Here is an 18,958-nt window from a genome sequence, read left to right as displayed (position 1 = left end):
AAACAAATAGCGTTGGGAAAAGAGAAAGAGTAATTATAAACCTAATCAAATAAATTCCCGGCACTAATCAAGTCCAATTTAAATATCATGGCCTTTCTCTTCAATAAGACATTCATAAATTCGAACAAAAGCTGCAAAATAATACAAACGGGGATCAGTATTCTATTCATACCATGTTCAAAATACCCTTCATCTTCGTAATGAAAAATAAATCAGGTTAGAAAAAAACGGGTAGGCCAGTCAGGAAAATTTGACAACCTAATGAATATACATAATTAGTTTGCATTAATTATATATAAGTTGTATGGCTAAGGATTTAGTAATAGTAATAATTACAATAAGACTACAAGATAAGCAAGTACAACACTGTACATAGAAAACCGTAAATTATGTAGATATAGGTAGATAATTAAGCATAAGGCTTACAATACCGGGATTCCGGGATCCCGAACGATTTTTGTCCGGTATTAAAAACCGGTATTTATGTAAAAATACCGGTATTTTGGTATTACATTAGTTGAAAAAAATTGAATTTATGCACAATATAAATCTAATTTTAAATAATATTAATTAATTACAATTTTTTTTAAATAAGCAATTTCGTTGTATTAAAGTCTATATCAGGCATATTATTTATTATATACCTAGTCGAGTATGGCATCATTGAGAAGCGGCGGTGTTGGCAATAATAAGGCGATTGTTTATGTTTACCCAATGCCACACTTTCATGTGAAATGCCACATCTCGCAAGAAAAAATAATCCGATGAAATTTTGGAAAAAATACAAACCCTGAGCTTTATTATTTGGCTATAACATATTTGTCAATACCTGCCACATCAGTACCTTCCGAAAGAGTATTTTAAAAGTCTGGGCAGTTAACAAACCTAAGAAGAAATCATTTATCGCCCGAAAATTTGGATGTCACGTTATTTTATATCTCTCTACTCCTACTCTCTATGTAATAAAATAAATAATATCTACTCATTTCAGAACAATATTCATTGGATTTTATATATTATTTGTTTAACAAGTCAATATAACAACTGAGGTAAGTAAAAATATAGCTAGTAAATTTTTTATTAATAATACCGGTTTTAATACCGGTATCCCGATATTTCAAATTTCAAATATTAAATACCCGTATTCGGATTTTAGTTCGGTATTGTAAGCCCTAATTAAGCGTAGACCAATTAGGTCAAACGATTTTAATAAGATTAGACATGTATCAAAGACAATACAGGAATTTAATATTTACCATTGGCGCGCATGCGGGTAATATGAGATTTGTGTGTGCCAATGGTGAACGTAAAATTCTTAATTTTATGTCAAAAAATGCACAATAACTACCTCTTAAACCCACCAAATTTCATTTTCAAATCTCAACCAGTTTTAGAGCAATTAATTAATCGTCAGTTTGTAAGAAACATATGTAAACCGTATACAAGTATAACTGTGGTTTTTAACAAGAACTTGAGATGAATAAAAATATAAAAAAAATCTCGTCCGTATTCAATAGAAAATTCGGCCGCCTGGAGGAGTTAAAAAATCAGCTGCGTAAAGTTGGAAGAGTACTGCGATTAGAAGATAGTTCTCGATTTTTGCTGTATATAGTATTTACAGACAACCCATGTTACGAGAGCATATGACGTGCTCTAACTAATTTAAAGAAAATCGTTTGTAATTATGACATCAAAAATTTGGCCATTTTGTTCCCTAGATTGGTAAAAATCTAATTTTGTTTTTAGCCTATTTGTTATTATTCTTAAGTTCTAATAGCTTGTAGAGGTTAAAGAGAAGTTGCACACATATTGATTGGGAGCCTCCATCTCCATCTCCCCACCTCCACATCAGCATCTCACCACCTCTCCATCAGCATCTCACCACCTCTCATCATCCATCTCTCCATCTTTCCTTCACTCTCTATCTCTATCTCTATCTCTCCAACACTCCATCTCCCTCCCTCCATCTCTCCATTTCCATCTCACCAGCCCCCTCCCATCATCCGTCTCCATCTCACAACCTCCCCATCATTCATCTCTCCATCCAACACTCCATCTCCATCTATATCTCTTCATTACTCCATATCCACCTTTCCATCTATCCATCTCCATCACTCCGTGTCTACCTCTTTATCTCTCCATGTCTATCTCACCACCCACAATTCCATCATCCGTATCCATTTCACCACCTCTCGAAAAATTTGTGCTTGATGGTCTCAGAATTTGTGCTCCCTTCCTTCACCCTGGACCTTAAAGACAAGTTTGCGGTGCTAGCGAAGATTTCAAAAAAGACTAATTGCGCTAAAGAGGCGACTCTCTTTGGACTCTGTTTCTCTCGGAATTGGATTTTAGATCCTCTTTTCATTTTTCTCCTTAAAAGTTGGTTCTTTGAATTTTTGGAGAGGTGGTGAGATGGAGATGGAGAGGTGGATATGTAGTGATGGAAAGGATGGATGGATAAATTTCTCCCTAGTAGGAAGAGGGAAGCTCGCTTCTCTGATTTCTGATCGAAAATGGGGTTCAAAATATTTCCAACAAACACATGTACTATTTCTTAAATCGGTAGCGTAAAACTACTCCGATATCCATCTGAGGAGGTTTTTCCAGTCCGCATGGAGAGTGGAGAGTGGCTTGCAAGCCTGTTTTTTAGTTTCGAAATGTAATTCGTTATGTTTTTGACGAATTTACCAAATTTTACATCAGCGGTGTTAGTATGTGCAGGGTTTTGCTGATTTTGTGTCCTTACTCCTAGCGATCCTAGCATTAATCCTCCCCTGTTTTAAAAGTAAAAGGGTAGGGGTAGCACAAACAAAATAAGGGCGGTACAACCCAGTACTAACGCACTGCAACTAATTAAAAAAGGAGGGATAGCATGTCATTAGCCCCTCGAGACAGATTTAATAGGGTGGGGGCAGTAAAAACAAAATAAGGGCGGCAAAATCCGGTAATAATGCAGTACAAACGAACATACCTATCCCTGCCCACAGATCGAAAAAGAGGGGATAGCATGTCACTAGCTCCTCCAGACAGATTTAAAAGGGTGGGGGCAGTACAATCGAATGAAGGGAGATATAATCCAGTACTAACGCAATACAAACGAGTGAGCTTTTTTTCGACCCTCAAATCGAAAAAGGGTTGGGCTGGTGACATGGTCCTTAGGCCAAACTAGTTTGTCCTAAACGCGATAGGATAAACTAGTTTATCCTAAACACGATAGAATAAACTAGTTTAGCCTAGTTCAGCTAAAACTAGTTTTAAAACTAGGCTAAATTACAATTGGATATAGTAATTGAGTCAATACTCGCAATCTTAATTTTGTATTTTATTAGTTGTTATATAATCATAAGGCAACCGGTTTCGAGTCTTACAATATATGACTTATCTTCAGGTCCAGTACAAAAAGTCTTCACAATACAAACTACAAGCTAAAATTACAAAACGAGAGACATGTACATATACATATTTATATAAAACTTAAAAAACAACTTTGTCTTGGTTTTAATCACATACAATAAAGCCAAACAACTGTATAGTATTGAACTCAATAGTCTATAGCATGTAAACTGAGACATTTTTGCCATTGGGAGCGACCAATCTGATGAGAATTGCTTAGTATATAATTTAATATATACTACCATTAATCCTTAAATAGTTAAGGGTTGATGGAGTCCTGACAAGATGGTATGCGATCAAACAACATATAAAGTTAGTAGTAATCGGTATGTACTTACATAACAGCTACTGAAACTGTTCTACAGCTAAAGATGTACATGGAAGTCACCAGCCCTATAAGAACAGTTGACCAGTCAAACAGCCCTTGTTATGTTCAATATGGAACCTGGCATAAATTCCTGTGTTCCCAGTGATGTATGTTTTTTATCATTAACAGTTGTTGTTTGTCTGACAAACTTTGTGCCTGGTTCCACATTGAACATAACAAACAATTAAGAGACTAAGGGCTGTTTGACTGGTCAACTGTTCTTATGGGGCTGGTGACTTCCAGGTACATCTTTAGCTGTACAACAGTTTCAGTAACTGTTATGTATACTCAATTGTATAATGGACTCGCATTGTCAACCCTTTCATCATTAGGTTAAATTAGTTTATCCCAGGCCAAACTAGTTTATCCTTATATTAATACGGACACTGCAGGATAAACGAGTACAGCCTAGTATAAATATTATAGTGTACCTACAAAGCCAAAATAAATAGATAACCTGAATATAAGACTCTGTAATTGTATGTAAGATAATTATTTTTATTAAAACGGTAATGATTCGTCATTAAAACTAATGGACAATTTGTAATACAAACAATCATATTATGAAAAACCTCAATTATTAAAATTATTATTTATTTTTCTATGGAGCGCTTTGGTGACACTTATATTTGCATAGTATCATTGCCTTTTTGCACTTGCATCTGTTTGTTGAGCAGTTTTTGTTGTAGCTGCAATTGAGAAGAGCTTTTCCCGAACCAACTGAATTTCTCGTAGCATAACACATTCGTGGACACGACTGCATATGCAAAACTTACAAAGAGACGTGGTCGTCTGCATATGAAGTCGTATCCGTGAATGTGTTAAGTAAGAAAAAATAAACCCAGAAAAAATAATTTCTGAAGTACATTAAGTTTAGTGCCACCTTTGTAAAATCCGTCGTCATTTGTCTGAAGAATAACTCCAATGATCTTTCTGAGATCACTTTTGCCTGTTAGCTTAAAATTTAACATTGCAAGTATATATTGTCTATTATATTATCTGCCGTAACTTATCTTCATCCTGAACGTCATTTACAATTTCTTGCTGCAAAGATGAAGTCGAAAGTCCTAAACCAAGGGCTCTAATATATCCTTAATGGTTACAGCTACGAGAGATTCAGTTGAATCAGAACAAGGATTTTTTTCAAATACATACACCTGGAACAAAAACTGTTCCATAAACAATGATATTCCGTAATTCTAATTGTCACCAAAGCACTCCATGAAAAAACAAATAATAATTTTTATAATTGAGGCATAATTATTGTTTTTATAAAAAAACACTGAATATTTTTTATATGATTGGTTGCATTTTCATTTGCCCATTAGCTTATGCCGAATCATTATCGTTTTAATAAAAATGATTGTCTTACATCCAATCACAGAATATTATATTCAGCTAATCTATTTATTTCGGCTTTGTAAGTATATTCCAATGTTTTAACTAGGCCGTACTAGTTTATCCTGCAGTGTCCGTATTAATATCAGAATAAACTAGTTTGGCCTAGGCTAAACTAGTTTATCCTATCGCGTTTAGGACAAACTAGTTTGTCCTGAAATCGGGTGTGGCCGGTAACACATATTATATGCTATTAATATAAGCAACTTGAAGAGAGAAAAAAAGTACGTAACTATAACTAGTGACCTCGGGACCTGGGTAAAAAACAAGGACAAGACGACCTATAATATTTGGAGTCACTTTATGTTTGGAGTCCAAAAAATGTTTGCCGCCAGCGATCCAATGTGTCAAATATGGTTAAATGCTTCACGTTCTCTGCTACAGAGTCTTCACCTCAAGTCTCCATGAAAAAGTTTCATTGTATACAGGTATCCCTTAACATTTACAGTCGCATCTCCAGTAAAAGGAAGACTGTTATGACACTGAGCTGATTCTTGCTCAGGTTCCAGTTTAGGTATAATAATTTGTAAAGCCATAAACTACACCGTTTATTATTACTAATTTAATCCTAAAATAACAGAATAGAAAAAATCTTAATCTAATTCTCCGATGTGAATAGAATCGTTTTCAAATGTTAATAGGAGATAGCACAGTTTATATTGTCCATAATCGCATGGTGATAAATACTACTATTTGAAGCGTTCTTTGCGGTAAACTTTAGGGTGGTTTAAAAAGACTGGCCTAATGACGCAGAATTAAAAAAGAACGGTAGAGTTAATGATGGTATTCAAGTGCACATCCAAATTTCTGTTTGGGACACATCTCATTAACTTAGAAGCATTGAAATCTCAGTCAATTTCTCCGATATACCGTTTTACCAATGTATTTCACGAAATTCAATTTTGAATTTAAATTTGCGATCAGCTTCGCGATTGCTATTTCCGGGCCACACTTGAACGAATTTCTCCGGATATAATAGGTTCAATTCTTCTGTACGAACAACGGTGATTTAGCTGCGAAGTTTTATTTGCAGTTGAAGGAGATGCTTTATGGTATTTGCGGATTTAATACATTATGTACATTATGCCTTTTGTGTACATCGCGTTACTCGGTTTCTCCTTCAAGTTGTCTAGACTTATAAAGTAGGATTTGTAACATTTATAGGAGCGCGAGTATATAACATTCTCGGAAAACAGGAACATAAAGTTTCGCCAAGAAACTTATTTGCCAATATTATGTGGGAATAGGAAAATTTCTTCACGAGGACAACTAAACAATCTCAAAGTGTTAAAAACCTAGACGTTACAACCTTAACGAGACATTTTAAATCAAAATTGTGTCATACACGAAAAAAGTTATTGCCAAATGAAGCTTTTTCTCTAATCATTTATATATATTTTTAATAAAAATTCTAATTCTTTGAATAATATGATAATGCTGTGTTAGCTTAATGCTAATGATAGTCGGTGGAGAACATGGAATGAAATTAAATACAAAGAAGACAAAACCTATGGTCATCAGCAAGCACTAAAACATATGGGTGAACGTCAATGTCGACGGAACAGATCCGGAAGAGTAACAAGAATAACGTACCTTGGAAGTAACCTTGATGAAACTTGGGACCAGTCACTAGAGATAAGAACACGTCTGGAAACGTTACGTAAATACAGTGTTTTATATTTATAAATTATATAATTAATATTTATAATAAAGTAACTCTGTTACTGATCATGGATATCGTAGACCAAGATACGGCAGAGGAGGCAAATCACAGATAGACCACTGGGCCTCTCAGGTCGATATCAAACGAAATCCCTGTGAAATACCCATCAGTAACACATCGTCCAAAAAGAAGACTAAAATCGACAAAAAGTGCATAAAGATAGGCACGTGGAATGTTAAGTCAATATACCAAGCAGGTAAAGTCCATAATGTCATTCAGGAAATGGAAAGACTTAACATAAAAATATTAGGACTAAGTGAGACCAGATAACCCAATTCAGGTGACATATTAGTAGGCCAAACAAAAATATACTACTCTGGTAATGACAATGACCCAAATCACTGGAACGGAGTAGCGATATTAGTTGATAAAACCACCCAGAAATTTGTAACTGGCTTCTTATCCATCTCGGATAGAGTTATGATGGTAACACTCAAAACAGCCCAGTCTAGAGTCAATATAATTCAAGTATATGCTCCCACAGCAGATAAATCGGATGAAGAACTCGAACAGTTTTATAACGAATTACAACAAGCTTTAGAAGTAACCAAGTCTAGAGACGTTAGAATAGTAATGGGAGATCTAAATGCAAAAATCGGTAGAGGAAGTCAAGGTGATTTTATTGGAAACTTTGGACTGGGCACTCGTAACGAGAGAGGAGAAAGATTGGCTCAATTCTGCCAAGAGACCAATTTTATTGTCACGAATACTTATTATGATCTGCCGACCAGGAGACTCTATACATGGAAATCACCAGCAGACAACCAACATAACGTCATCAGAAACCAAATTGACTACCTTATCATCTGCAAACGATACCGAAATTCCATAAAATCAGTAAAATCATACCCTGGAGCTGATGTGAGATCAAATCACAACCCAGTTGTAGGAAGGTTTAGAATTAATCTAAAGAAGCCTGTGGTTAAAACTAAAGTAGAGACGATACAAATATCTCGTTTGAGAGATCCATCAACAAAAGAGCAAGTCACACTAAAAATTAAAGAGCTCACCAAAATAGAAATTATTCCTACTGAAGATGCTAACAGGAAATGGCACATGTTAAAAGATGCTTTATCCGCACATGTGAGACATCACTAACACTTAAACTAATTAAGAATAAAAATGAATGGATGACCGAGGAGATTCTAGATCTCATGGAAGCAAGACGATCTTATAAAACCAAAGACAAAAACATATATAATATTATACACACAGAAATAAGGAGAAAGATCAGAGAGGCAAAGGAAAGATGGTATAGTGACAGATAACTTCAACCTTCATAAGAAAATTAGAGAAATAACAGGCAATAATATTAAGAAAAAATCAAACATACTGCTGGATAAAAACGGCAAAATAATTACAGACGTCGGTGAAAGGCATAAAAGATGGCAGGAATATATTCAAAAGCTATTTAGAGACGAACGGACTGAGATAGTATCAGAGCAGGAAAAGTTCGACAACGGCCAAGACATAACAGAAGATTAGGTATTAGAGGCGATAAAGCGAACAAAGAACAACAAGGCAACAGGTCCTGACCAAATACCTGTAGACATAATACGGTTAATAGAAGAACAGCAAATTGGAATATTGGTCGACTTATTTAATACAATATACAGTACAGGAATCATTCCCAGAGATTGGCTGCTGTCAACGTTCATAACACTGCCAAAAAAGCCAAATGCAAAAGAATGCCAAGACCACCGGATAATAAAATTAATAAGTCGTACACTCAAAATATTTTTAAAAATTATACACCGGAGAATAATAACAAACTTGAGCAGGACAAAGCGACACGAAATTTGGATTTAGAAATGCAATGGGAACGAGGGAAGCCCTGTTCGCTGTAAATGTACTTGTGCAAAGGTGCATGGATGTTAATCAGCCAGTATATTGATGTGATCTTGATTATTGATATGAGATAATATTCTTATATGTTACTTAATTTAATCAATGTATTAATACTAATCTAATTAATTAACCAGATCACATATCAATATGTTTTCAATCTCAGGGCGAATTATAAATTAGTTACTTACTTCCGTGGCTTCTAAATATTTCTTAATGGTTCCTAATCGGGATAGAAAAGAAAAGAGTAAAAAAAATACACATATGGGTTACCATTATAATCAAAATATTTTTTATTTTATTTAAAAGGCAATCAATGCTTAATATTTGCTATTTCTTATTATTCTTAAACATAACATTTACAAATGGGAATCTTATTTCCTTTTGGTTTTCAATTGAAAGTTTTTATTAACATTTAACTATTAGGAGTTATTAGGAACAACTCTATTTAAGTTTGATGAAGCTTTTCTGATATTATTGATTATGTTATTCAATTTTTTTATATGGAATTTAATACGAAAAACCCATACATTCATGTCCAAACAAATGAGACTGTCCCCTGACAAATGAGATATGTCCTTTCTGATATACCCATCCTATCATTGTATTTCCCATTTTGCAATTCCTTGTTAATTTCCAATTGTTGGACTTTTCCCCAGAAATAATTCAAAAATTTTTGTTCAAATTGTTGCCAACTGTCAAATTCTTCTTCTTTGCAATCGAACCATAGGCTTGCTTCATTTTTGAGATGGTTTCTGATAGTTTCTTTTGCTGTTTCGAAATTTCCGATGTGCTGTATTTTCTTTTTCAGGCTATTTATGAACGGCACTGGGTGTAATCTTCTTACATCCCCGCCAAACCTTATCTTCACGTCATCTGTGCTATGTATAACCATTTCTCTTCTTTCTCCGACATTTTGTTGCGTCCGGTTTTCGGTGACTTGTTTTTCTATTTCTGTGATTCTTTTTTCCACTTCTTCTCTGTCTGCTTGAATAGCGTTTTGCAACTTGTTTTCCAAACTTTCCATTTCTTTTTTCTGGCAATTCGTTATCTCATTTATTTTGCTTTTGATTTCTTTAATCTCTGTCTCTTGTTGTTGCATGTGATCTTTAATTTTCACTTCATACTTTTCCATGCGTTCCTCCATTTTCTTGTTGTTCTCTTCTATTGCTTGTTTCATTTTTTGTTGTGTCTCATCCATTTTTTGATCCAATTTTTGTTGTGTTTCATCCATTTTTTGTTGTGTTTCATCCATTTTTTGTTGTGTTTCATCCATTTTTTTATCCACTTTATCCATTTTCTTTGATGTTTCATCCATTTTTTGATCCAATTTTTGTTGTGTTTCATCCATTTTCTTTGATGTTTCTTCCTGATTTTTATCCATTGTTCGTTTTGCTTCATCCATTTTTTGTGACTGGAGTTGCATAAGTTGTAATATCTTTTCTAATTCTGACAATTCTTTTTTTCCTGTTTCCATGATTGTTGTGTTTAAGATATCTTCTTGGTCTGAATTTTCCTCTTGATCTGAATGTTCTTTTTGTTTTTTGTTGTCTTTGCTTTGGCTTCTTGTCACAGACATTTGTTTTCAAGAAGTACTATCCCCGCCAAATGTGAAATTTTAATAGTATGTTACCCAAAACGACTTTTTCTCACCCAAATATTATAAATTGTCAATAAATATATCAAATGTAAATATCGTAAAATTAAAATATTAAATCAGTTATGCAAAATTTGTACCTAAAGAGATCTAAAATTTTATGTTATCCAATGTAAGTATCTCACTTTTTACCACAGGCATATAAATTTTCAAATACCGGCTTTACTCTTTCTATCCTTCAAATTTGCCACTAGAAATATTTTTCAATGCTTTCCACGTTGGACGACAGTTGATGTGATCTTGATTATTGATATGAGATAATATTCTTATATGTTACTTAATTTAATCAATGTATTAATACTAATCTAATTAATTAACCAGATCACATATCAATATGTTTTCAATCTCAGGGCGAATTATAAATTAATTACTTACTTCCGTGGCTTCTAAATATTTCTTAATGGTTCCTAATCGGGATAGAAAAGAAAAGAGTAAAAAAAAATACACATATGGGTTACCATTATAATCAAAATATTTTTTATTTTATTTAAAAGGCAATCAATGCTCAATATTTGCTATTTCTTATTATTCTTAAACATAACATTTACAAATGGGAATCTTATTTCCTTTTGGTTTTCAATTGAAAGTTTTTATTAACATTTAACTATTAGGAGTTATTAGGAACAACTCTATTTAAGTTTGATGAAGCTTTTCTGATATTATTGATTATGTTATTCAATTTTTTTATATGGAATTTAATACGAAAAACCCATACATTCATGTCCAAACAAATGAGACTGACCTTTTCCTGGTGAACTGAAAATGTCCTCACACAAGACCCTTTCCTGCTATCCTTGGCTGCGATCAAACCTCGTCCTGGCTTCCAGTGATGTTCTCCTTTGAAAAACTAGCTCGAATAGCTCTCGTTCCTGCTTTTGTCGTGATGCTGTGTTCTACCTTTTTCGAAACTGCTATCAGCTACCGGGACACTCTGGGCTCAAGGAGGTTCTTTTACTCTCCACCTGGCCTACTTCTCGTTCCACGATAGATACTCCACACTCACGGAACTACACCGGCTTTCTCACTCCTCGAACACTACCGTCTACTACTCGACTTCTCTTCTCGACAGCTCAAAACATTCTGCTCTCACTTTGTCATCCATTCCCCTACTTTCTAAATATCCCTTCCAGATTCACAAATCAATCTTCCACCACCAACTCTCATTCGTAATATTCCTCAAAACCAATTTTTAATCTTTCTAAATATGCTTAATGGATTTCAAAAGAAAATATTTAATTCCCATTCTAAAATACTTTCTAACTATTTACAAATTTTAATGACATATTCTCTCTTTCAAATGAGTCTTATTTAGCATAGGCTAATGATCGAAACCTTCCGCGAAAAACGATAATGAACTATCATCTATTTCACTGAGTTTTATTTAGCATAGGCTAATGATCGACCTTCCGAGAAGAACGATAATGGTACGCGTCATTCACTTTGTTTATCTAAGCACATTGTTCCGAGTTTCGTACGCTTATTCTAATCACTTCTTAAAATTAAATATAACAATTTGTTGTATACAGGTTGTTCTAAATTTATATGCCCGAGGTTGAGAAAATTAAAAATATTTTATATTAAAGTGAATTTTGTTTATAATTATCAAATTTTAATTTTTATATCAAATAGAAATATAACAAATCCCCGCCTTGTATTCGATAAAATTTATCTGCATTTTTAAATAAATTTTCTCGAGGCAAAACCAACTCCCTGTATATTTCCTTACTTTAATCTACGTCTTATACCCCTTCTTCTTGTATTACTCTAATTAGTCCCACCTGTAGAGTAATTGTTTCCTTATTTTCAGTGTCCTCATCCTGTGTTAGAGTGTCGGCTATTATGTTGTCTTTCCCTTTTTCCCATATTAATCTTCTGTCTTTTTCCTCAGATTTTTCACATACTTTTATCGTGTATTCTGCATCCTCGTTTTCATATGCCTCCTCTTCAAATGCCACTGTTTCGATCATATCTTTTTCGCTTTCATTTTTTTGCTTTATTTATTCTTCTCCTGAGCTCGTCTCTTCTTTTGAGGAATCCCAGGTTTCCTTTGTTTCTGATACTCTCAAATTTTCTTCTTCTGGGCTCAACTCTTCTTTTGAGGAGCCACAGGTTTCATTTTCTTTTGTCTTTTTCTGACTTTTTCTCCCTTTTCTTCTTTGTCATTGCTTCGTTGCCAAATTCATTTCCACTGTTTGTTCTTTACCTGATTCGTCCGTATTTTGTTTCTCCTGTTCCTTGTCCTGTTCTTCTTCTTTTTCTTCTGTTAGATTCATCGTATTATTTTTAAAATCTATCACTACATGTTTTTCTGCCAATTCGTCAACTCCTACTATCATGTCATGTGACATGTTTGGCATTATTACACATTGTAGTGCATACATCTTCTTACCCAGTCGTACCATTACTCGTATGCCTTCATTTATAGTTGCCAATGTCCGTTTGTTTGCGCCCACTAAATTTACCCTAGGTATTTTGTAAATTAAATTTGTTAAGTTAACTTCTTCTATTAGTTTTCTGTTGACCAATGTTATTTCAGATCCAGTGTCTATCATAATTTTAATTGGTTTCTCGTTGATAAATCCATCCACAAATTTTAAATTAACTCCATTTTTCTTTTCGTTGTTTCTTGCCAATTTAATAAACTCCTTGGGGTTACAAAAGATTCCTGTTTGATTTTTGGTTTTTAGTGAGCGCCGTCGTGAAAAAACGCCGGTTGCTCATCGTTGTTTATATTTTCGTCATAATGTCTCTCTCCGTCATATCCATCTGTCTGGCTATTATTTACTTCTCTTCTATTTTCTCTTGGTCTGTCGGATCTGTTTCGGTTTTCTTGATATCCCTGTTCATTTTGTCTACCATTATTTCTGTTTTCTTGATTTGAGCGTGTGGTGTTTCTATTCTGGTATTCGCGATTTCTGTCCTCATTCCATTGCCTATTTCTTTGTTCATAATTTCCTCTTCCGTTGTCTCTATTTTCGTTTTCCCTTCTGGGATTAAAATCTCGTCTTGTATAGTCCCTCCTATTTTGATTTCTATCTCTGTAATCCTGTGTTTCTCGGGGCCTGTAATCTTCTCGCGACCTTCTTGATTTTGTTTCTCTTACACGTAATTCTCTTATTTGTAGGAATTGGCATAAACTATCTATGTCTTTGTAGTTTTGCAATGTGATATGGTCTTCCAGCGTTTCTTCGAAATGTCTTGCAATCAGTTCGACTAATTGTTCCGATGAGTAATTATATTGTAAATGTTTTGCGTTATAGTAAATTTGTAATGCATATGTCCTTTCTGATATACCCATCCTATCATTGTATTTCCCATTTTGCAATTCCTTGTTAATTTCCAATTGTTGGACTTTTCCCCAGAAATAATTCAAAAATTTTTGTTCAAATTGTTGCCAACTGTCAAATTCTTCTTCTTTGCAATCGAACCATAGGCTTGCTTCATTTTTGAGATGGTTTCTGATAGTTTCTTTTGCTGTTTCGAAATTTCCGATGTGCTGTATTTTCTTTTTCAGGCTATTTATGAACGGCACTGGGTGTAATCTTCTTACATCCCCGCCAAACCTTATCTTCACGTCATCTGTGCTATGTATAACCATTTCTCTTCTTTCTCCGACATTTTGTTGCGTCCGGTTTTCGGTGACTTGTTTTTCTATTTCTGTGATTCTTTTTTCCACTTCTTCTCTGTCTGCTTGAATAGCGTTTTGCAACTTGTTTTCCAAACTTTCCATTTCTTTTTTCTGGCAATTCGTTATCTCATTTATTTTGCTTTTGATTTCTTTAATCTCTGTCTCTTGTTGTTGCATGTGATCTTTAATTTTCACTTCATACTTTTCCATGCGTTCCTCCATTTTCTTGTTGTTCTCTTCTATTGCTTGTTTCATTTTTTGTTGTGTCTCATCCATTTTTTGATCCAATTTTTGTTGTGTTTCATCCATTTTTTGTTGTGTTTCATCCATTTTTTGTTGTGTTTCATCCATTTTTTTATCCACTTTATCCATTTTCTTTGATGTTTCATCCATTTTTTGATCCAATTTTTGTTGTGTTTCATCCATTTTCTTTGATGTTTCTTCCTGATTTTTATCCATTGTTCGTTTTGCTTCATCCATTTTTTGTGACTGGAGTTGCATAAGTTGTAATATCTTTTCTAATTCTGACAATTCTTTTTTTCCTGTTTCCATGATTGTTGTGTTTAAGATATCTTCTTGGTCTGAATTTTCCTCTTGATCTGAATGTTCTTTTTGTTTTTTGTTGTCTTTGCTTTGGCTTCTTGTCACAGACATTTGTTTTCAAGAAGTACTATCCCCGCCAAATGTGAAATTTTAATAGTATGTTACCCAAAACGACTTTTTCTCACCCAAATATTATAAATTGTCAATAAATATATCAAATGTAAATATCGTAAAATTAAAATATTAAATCAGTTATGCAAAATTTGTACCTAAAGAGATCTAAAATTTTATGTTATCCAATGTAAGTATCTCACTTTTTACCACAGGCATATAAATTTTCAAATACCGGCTTTACTCTTTCTATCCTTCAAATTTGCCACTAGAAATATTTTTCAATGCTTTCCACGTTGGACGACAGTTGATGTGATCTTGATTATTGATATGAGATAATATTCTTATATGTTACTTAATTTAATCAATGTATTAATACTAATCTAATTAATTAACCAGATCACATATCAATATGTTTTCAATCTCAGGGCGAATTATAAATTAATTACTTACTTCCGTGGCTTCTAAATATTTCTTAATGGTTCCTAATCGGGATAGAAAAGAAAAGAGTAAAAAAAAATACACATATGGGTTACCATTATAATCAAAATATTTTTTATTTTATTTAAAAGGCAATCAATGCTCAATATTTGCTATTTCTTATTATTCTTAAACATAACATTTACAAATGGGAATCTTATTTCCTTTTGGTTTTCAATTGAAAGTTTTTATTAACATTTAACTATTAGGAGTTATTAGGAACAACTCTATTTAAGTTTGATGAAGCTTTTCTGATATTATTGATTATGTTATTCAATTTTTTTATATGGAATTTAATACGAAAAACCCATACATTCATGTCCAAACAAATGAGACTGACCTTTTCCTGGTGAACTGAAAATGTCCTCACACAAGACCCTTTCCTGCTATCCTTGGCTGCGATCAAACCTCGTCCTGGCTTCCAGTGATGTTCTCCTTTGAAAAACTAGCTCGAATAGCTCTCGTTCCTGCTTTTGTCGTGATGCTGTGTTCTACCTTTTTCGAAACTGCTATCAGCTACCGGGACACTCTGGGCTCAAGGAGGTTCTTTTACTCTCCACCTGGCCTACTTCTCGTTCCACGATAGATACTCCACACTCACGGAACTACACCGGCTTTCTCACTCCTCGAACACTACCGTCTACTACTCGACTTCTCTTCTCGACAGCTCAAAACATTCTGCTCTCACTTTGTCATCCATTCCCCTACTTTCTAAATATCCCTTCCAGATTCACAAATCAATCTTCCACCACCAACTCTCATTCGTAATATTCCTCAAAACCAATTTTTAATCTTTCTAAATATGCTTAATGGATTTCAAAAGAAAATATTTAATTCCCATTCTAAAATACTTTCTAACTATTTACAAATTTTAATGACATATTCTCGCTTTCAAGTGAGTCTTATTTAGCATAGGCTAATGATCGAAACCTTCCGCGAAAAACGATAATGAACTATCATCTATTTCACTGAGTTTTATTTAGCATAGGCTAATGATCGACCTTCCGAGAAGAACGATAATGGTACGCGTCATTCACTTTGTTTATCTAAGCACATTGTTCCGAGTTTCGTACGCTTATTCTAATCACTTCTTAAAATTAAATATAACAATTTGTTGTATACAGGTTGTTCTAAATTTATATGCCCGAGGTTGAGAAAATTAAAAATATTTTATATTAAAGTGAATTTTGTTTATAATTATCAAATTTTAATTTTTATATCAAATAGAAATATAACAATATATATGTGTTTCTTGGATTAAAACAAAGCCTTCGATAAGGTCAGACATAACCGCCTTATCGAATTACTTGAAAAGATAAACTTAGATATGAGGGACATCAGGATCATTAGTGCTATCTATTATAATCAGATTGCTGTGGTAAAAGAGAACAACGCCTTTTCAAATGAAATACAGATTGAGAGGGGCGTCAGACAGGGCTGTATCCTGTCTCCTACTTTGTTCAATTTGTATTCAGAGGAAATAATTCAGGAAGCACTAGAAGACCTAACCACGGGAATAAAAGTAAATGGCCGACCAATCAATAATATACGGTTTGCCGACGACACTATTTTATTAGCCGAATGTCTTGAGGATTTACAACAAATGGTTGACAGCGTGGTAGAAGTCATCCAAGAAAACGGACTGTCCCTAAACACAAAAAAGACACAATTTATGGTAATCACAAAAGATCAACAGCGCCAAGAAAGCATAACAATACATGGAGAACAAATTAAAAAGGTTGAAAAATATAAATATTTGGGTACAATAATTAATGAAACTAATGAGTACACAGAAGAGATTAAAGCAAGAATAGGACAGGCAAGAAATGCTTTCAACAAACTGAAAAAAGTACTCTGTAGCAGGGACATTACAATTTCTTTAAAGATAAGACTTCTGAGATGCTACGTGTTCTCCGTATTATTCTATGGGTTGGAGGCTTGGACATTAAAGAAGGATGTTTCGGACAGATTAGAAGCCTTCGAGTTATGGGCCTACAGAAGAATATTAAGAATAAGTTGGGTGGATAGAGTCACGAATATCGAGGTGTTGAGAAGAATGGGAAAAGATAAAGAGGTTTTAAATACAATTAAAATCAGAAAACTGCAATATCTGGGACATGTTATGAGGGGCGAGCGTTATAACTTGTTACAATTAATAATACAAGGAAGAATACAGGGTAGACGGAGTCGCGGAGAGCTTGGTTTAACTGCACTTCTGCTGATCTCTTTAGAGCAGCGGTATCGAAAGTGCGAATTGCCGTGATGGTTGTCAACCTTCTTAGAGGAGATGGCACATGAAGAAAAAGATATTTATAATAAGCGAGTCTGCTACAGCTGTCACTGGTTCTTGCATCCTAATTTCCAGTGTTTTCTGTCGAAGCAATCTTCAGTTTTTAGGTCTCTGGCGGTCATTGCATCTTCGACATCTTCTCTCCAGGATAGTCTTGGTCTAATACCTCGTTTTCTTCTAGTGGGTGGAGTCCATTTTTCTATTTTTTTTCGGCCATCTATTGCTACGCATTCTCTGAAGATGTCCATACCAGTTGAGTCTTTGGTTTCGATTGTGTCTATTATATCTAGATCAATTTCCATTTCTCTCTTAATATCTTCTTTTGTCACCCTATCAAGTCTAGTGAGCCGGCAACATTGTCTCCAATCGTTCATTTCATTTTTGATTTATTTCTTTGGTTTATTTCCTAGAGTTCCGCACCGTACAACCCAATACGTTCTATTGTTTTATACATTCTTCTTGTTATTTTATTATTCCACAATAGTCCGTGTAGCTGTCTGGTGGCTGATCTTGCTTGGCCAATCATGGAATGTATTTCGTCGTTACTGCCTGCTTTTGAAGTTATTTGGACTCCTAAGTATTTGAAGGTTTCTGTTTGGTTTATAGTTCCGATTTCAATTTGTAAGCTTTCTGGTATTTCTCCTACAACTAAGTATTCGTTTTTTGTATATCAATTGTAAGGACCCACTTAGTGTACTCCTCTGCCAGTTTTCTGAGCATATAGTCTATATCACTCTCGTCTTCAGCTAGAATGGCTTGGTCGTCAGCGAAGTCTATTGTGTACAATCTATTGTCATTGATTGGGATGCCCATATGGTAGCACTTTCTTCTCCACAGTGAGAGCGACTCATTTAAATATATTTTAAAGAGTGTAGGTGCTACGCAGCAGCCTTGATTTATACCCTTACTAAGAGGAGTTTCTCTCGTTAATTTGTTTCCAGTTTTAATGTTTACCGTCATATTTTTGTAAAGTTGTTGTACTGCTTGTATATTTTTTTGCTTATTCCTTGTTTTTCCATTGCTAACCAGAGCATTGAACGTGGTACACTATCGTATGCCTTTGTCAGATCTATAAAGACTACATGGGTGGAAAGAAAATAAAATCAGGTACGGTGTTTTACAAATTGCAAAAAGTTCTATGCAACCGCCAGCTGGTATCTCATTGAAAATTAAATACTTAAGTGCTATGTTTCCACCACTTTGACAAGGTTAGTGAAATGTCTCCTCCAGAACAGATGCTCCTACGTAACGCTCCAGTCCAAGAACAGTCGGTGGAGGGACCAAAAAAATGGCCTCCCACAGGGAAGTGTCCTCCCGCCGATTCTATACAACATATACACCAACAACCAACCCATACACCAACAAACAAGGCAATTTATTTACGCTGATAATACAGCTGTGGCCGCGGAGTTTACCTATCGAAGAGGTATACCCCATAGCTGGGATTGCTCCACCACCTATCAGGAGGAAGGTAACGTCAGAAGTAGAAAGAAACAAGCAGGAGACGGACCGAAGACACCCCT

The sequence above is a fragment of the Diabrotica virgifera genome, chromosome 6 (assembly GCF_917563875.1).
Source record: "Diabrotica virgifera virgifera chromosome 6, PGI_DIABVI_V3a".
NCBI lineage: Eukaryota > Metazoa > Arthropoda > Insecta > Coleoptera > Chrysomelidae > Diabrotica > Diabrotica virgifera.
The sequence above is the reverse complement of the archived record's forward strand: the minus strand, read 5'-3'. Positions refer to the sequence as shown.